At 36.8% G+C, this 5,006-nt stretch overlaps 2 non-coding genes across 2 annotated transcripts; both read left to right on the top strand.

Moving 5' to 3' along the window:
* The first annotated feature begins 218 nt into the window (after window positions 1-218).
* On the top strand, window positions 219-397 carry LOC119558906. Its single transcript, XR_005220523.1, has one exon. It is a non-coding gene; the product is annotated as a 5.8S ribosomal RNA (ribosomal RNA).
* Window positions 398-797: 400 nt separating this feature from the next.
* On the top strand, window positions 798-4,774 carry LOC119558903. Its single transcript, XR_005220522.1, has one exon. It is a non-coding gene; the product is annotated as a large subunit ribosomal RNA (ribosomal RNA).
* Window positions 4,775-5,006: the final 232 nt, after the last annotated feature.

The raw sequence follows: 5,006 nt of genomic DNA, 5'->3' as shown, positions 1-5,006 counted from the left end.
TTCAATATATATCGCTAAAAAAAAGTATTAATACCGTAAATGCCATTTAAAAAATACTTGATATATTATTGGTTATATGAAACTAAGACATTTCGCAGCATTCGTTTTAGGTATAAAAATCAATTTATTGAAGGAATTGATATATGCCAGTAAAATGGTGTATTTTTAATTTCTTTCAATAAAAACATATATGACAAAATTACCAAACCAATATATAAAACTCTAAGCGGTGGATCACTCGGCTCATGGGTCGATGAAGAACGCAGCAAACTGTGCGTCATCGTGTGAACTGCAGGACACATGAACATCGACATTTTGAACGCATATCGCAGTCCATGCTGTTATGTACTTTAATTAATTTTATAGTGCTGCTTGGACTACATATGGTTGAGGGTTGTAAGACTATGCTAATTAAGTTGTTTATATAAATTTTATAATGAAATTTTATAAGCATATGGTATATTATTGGATAATAATAATTTAATTATTATATTATTCATAATATTAACAAATATATGAAAAACATTATCTCACATTAGTAAATAATTTGAATGTGAAAAAACGAAGAGAAATATTTTCTTTTTCAATCAAATAATACTGAGAAATGTCTAGCATAAAAAATTGATCTAGAATTGTCTCTTATTAAAGATTAGTAAATAGAAAGCCGTTGACAATATTATTATTCTTCGTTGATTCGTTAGACAAACAAATGCCATACAAATATATAAAATATATAACGAATTAATAAAATGTTTTATCATTATATATAAAGAATTAATTGCAAAAAAAGTTATACACAACCTCAACTCATATGGGACTACCCCCTGAATTTAAGCATATTAATTAGGGGAGGAAAAAGAAACTAACCAGGATTTTTCTTAGTAGCGGCGAGCGAAAAGAAATCAGTTCAGCACTAAGTCACTTTGTCTATATGGCAAATGTGAGATGCAGTGTATGGAGCGTCAATATTCTAGTATGAGAAATTAACGATTTAAGTCCTTCTTAAATGAGGCCATTTACCCATAGAGGGTGCCAGGCCCGTATAACGTTAATGATTACTAGATGATGTTTTCCAAAGAGTCGTGTTGCTTGATAGTGCAGCACTAAGTGGGTGGTAAACTCCATCTAAAACTAAATATAACCATGAGACCGATAGTAAACAAGTACCGTGAGGGAAAGTTGAAAAGAACTCTGAATAGAGAGTTAAACAGTACGTGAAACTGCTTAGAGGTTAAGCCCGATGAACCTGAATATCCGTTATGGAAAATTCATCATTAAAATTGTAATATTTAAACAATATTATGATAATAGTGTGCATTTTTTTCCATATAAGGACATTGTAATCTATTAGCATACAAAATTTATCATAAAATATAACTTATAGTTTATTCAAAATTAATTTGCTTGCATTTTAACACAGAATAAATGTTATAATTTGATAAAGTGCTGATAGATTTATATGAATACAGTGCGTAATTTTTCGGAATTATATAATGGCATAATTATCATTGATTTTTTGTGTTTATTATATGCACTTGTATGATTAACAATGCGAAAGATTCAGGATACCTTCGGGACCCGTCTTGAAACACGGACCAAGGAGTCTAACATATGTGCAAGTTATTGGGATATAAACCTAATAGCGTAATTAACTTGACTAATAATGGGATTAGTTTTTTAACTATTTATAGCTAATTACACAATCCCGGGGCGTTCTATATAGTTATGTATAATGATATTTATATCTATTTATGCCTCTAACTGGAAACGTACCTTGAGCATATATGCTGTGACCCGAAAGATGGTGAACTATACTTGATCAGGTTGAAGTCAGGGGAAACCCTGATGGAAGACCGAAACAGTTCTGACGTGCAAATCGATTGTCAGAATTGAGTATAGGGGCGAAAGACCAATCGAACCATCTAGTAGCTGGTTCCTTCCGAAGTTTCCCTCAGGATAGCTGGTGCATTTTAATGTTATATAAAATAATCTTATCTGGTAAAGCGAATGATTAGAGGCCTTAGGGTCGAAACGATCTTAACCTATTCTCAAACTTTAAATGGGTAAGAACCTTAACTTTCTTGATATGAAGTTCAAGGTTATGATATAATGTGCCCAGTGGGCCACTTTTGGTAAGCAGAACTGGCGCTGTGGGATGAACCAAACGTATGTTACGGTGCCCAAATTAACAACTCATGCAGATACCATGAAAGGCGTTGGTTGCTTAAAACAGCAGGACGGTGATCATGGAAGTCGAAAATCCGCTAAGGAGTGTGTAACAACTCACCTGCCGAAGCAACTAGCCCTTAAAATGGATGGCGCTTAAGTTGTATACCTATACATTACCGCTAAAGTAGATGATTTATATTACTTGTGATATAAATTTTGAAACTTTAGTGAGTAGGAAGGTACAATGGTATGCGTAGAAGTGTTTGGCGTAAGCCTGCATGGAGCTGCCATTGGTACAGATCTTGGTGGTAGTAGCAAATAATCGAATGAGACCTTGGAGGACTGAAGTGGAGAAGGGTTTCGTGTGAACAGTGGTTGATCACGAGTTAGTCGGTCCTAAGTTCAAGGCGAAAGCCGAAAATTTTCAAGTAAAACAAATGCCATACAAATATAATTATATTATATAAATCAAGCTAATTAATATACTTGAATAATTTTGAACGAAAGGGAATACGGTTCCAATTCCGTAACCTGTTGAGTATCCGTTTGTTATTAAATATGGGCCTCGTGCTCATCCTGGCAACAGGAACGACCATAAAGAAGCCGTCGAGAGATATCGGAAGAGTTTTCTTTTCTGTTTTATAGCCGTACTACCATGGAAGTCTTTCGCAGAGAGATATGGTAGATGGGCTAGAAGAGCATGACATATACTGTTGTGTCGATATTTTCTCCTCGGACCTTGAAAATTTATGGTGGGGACACGCAAACTTCTCAACAGGCCGTACCAATATCCGCAGCTGGTCTCCAAGGTGAAGAGTCTCTAGTCGATAGAATAATGTAGGTAAGGGAAGTCGGCAAATTAGATCCGTAACTTCGGGATAAGGATTGGCTCTGAAGATTGAGATAGTCGGGCTTGATTGGGAAACAATAACATGGTTTATGTGCTCGTTCTGGGTAAATAGAGTGTCTGGCATTTATGTTGGTCACTTGTTCCCCGGATAGTTTAGTTACGTAGCCAATTGTGGAACTTTCTTGCTAAAATTTTTAAGAATACTAATTGGGTTAAACCAATTAGTTCTTATTAATTATAACGATTATCAATTAACAATCAATTCAGAACTGGCACGGACTTGGGGAATCCGACTGTCTAATTAAAACAAAGCATTGTGATGGCCCTAGCGGGTGTTGACACAATGTGATTTCTGCCCAGTGCTCTGAATGTCAAAGTGAAGAAATTCAAGTAAGCGCGGGTCAACGGCGGGAGTAACTATGACTCTCTTAAGGTAGCCAAATGCCTCGTCATCTAATTAGTGACGCGCATGAATGGATTAACGAGATTCCTACTGTCCCTATCTACTATCTAGCGAAACCACAGCCAAGGGAACGGGCTTGGAATAATTAGCGGGGAAAGAAGACCCTTTTGAGCTTGACTCTAATCTGGCAGTGTAAGGAGACATAAGAGGTGTAGAATAAGTGGGAGATATTAGACTTCGGTTTGGTATCGCCAATGAAATACCACTACTCTTATTGTTTCCTTACTTACTTGATTAAATGGAACGTGTATCATTTCCTAGCCATTATACGGATATATTTATTATATCTTATGGTATTGGGTTTTTGATGCAAGCTTCTTGATCAAAGTATCACGAGTTTGTTATATAATCGCAAACAAATTCTTTAATAAAACGGTGCATTTATGTATTTTTGATTTGAAAATTTGGTATAACTCCAATTACTCAGGTATGATCCAATTCAAGGACATTGCCAGGTAGGGAGTTTGACTGGGGCGGTACATCTCTCAAATAATAACGGAGGTGTCCCAAGGCCAGCTCAGTGCGGACAGAAACCACACATAGAGCAAAAGGGCAAATGCTGACTTGATCTCGGTGTTCAGTACACACAGGGACAGCAAAAGCTCGGCCTATCGATCCTTTTGGTTTAAAGAGTTTTTAACAAGAGGTGTCAGAAAAGTTACCATAGGGATAACTGGCTTGTGGCGGCCAAGCGTTCATAGCGACGTCGCTTTTTGATCCTTCGATGTCGGCTCTTCCTATCATTGTGAAGCAAAATTCACCAAGCGTTGGATTGTTCACCCATGCAAGGGAACGTGAGCTGGGTTTAGACCGTCGTGAGACAGGTTAGTTTTACCCTACTAATGACAAAACGTTGTTGCGACAGCATTCCTGCGTAGTACGAGAGGAACCGCAGGTACGGACCAATGGCACAATACTTGTTCGAGCGAACAGTGGTATGACGCTACGTCCGTTGGATTATGCCTGAACGCCTCTAAGGTCGTATCCGTGCTGGACTGCAATGATAAATAAGGGGCAATTTGCATTGTATGGCTTCTAAACCATTTAAAGTTTATAATTTACTTTATAAACGACAATGGATGTGATGCCAATGTAATTTGTAACATAGTAAATTGGGAGGATCTTTGATCACCTGATGCCGCGCTAGTTACATATAAAAGCATTATTAATACAATGACAAAGCCTAGAATCAATTGTAAACGACTTTTGTAACAGGCAAGGTGTTTGTAAGAGTGGTTGAGCAGCTGCCATACTGCGATCCACTGAAGCTTATCCTTTGCTTGATGATTCGATAATAAAGATGTTGCAAGCGGGCATAATCATTATGCTTGCTTGCAGCATCGCACGCCACTTGTTTGTGGTGTGTAAGGTAGGGAAGAAGAAATATAAAAAGACCTAAATTGGAAACATCAATATATAAGTAAATATTGAACAAACAAAATGTATCGTCATCTTATTAGTGACGCGATGATAAAGTGGCAAACATATGTCATGTATAAATATTCCTATGGTATTAAAATTCAA

The sequence above is a fragment of the Drosophila subpulchrella genome, unplaced genomic scaffold (assembly GCF_014743375.2).
Source record: "Drosophila subpulchrella strain 33 F10 #4 breed RU33 unplaced genomic scaffold, RU_Dsub_v1.1 Primary Assembly Seq147, whole genome shotgun sequence".
Lineage (NCBI taxonomy): Eukaryota > Metazoa > Arthropoda > Insecta > Diptera > Drosophilidae > Drosophila > Drosophila subpulchrella.
This window is presented reverse-complemented; position numbering and strand designations above follow the sequence as displayed.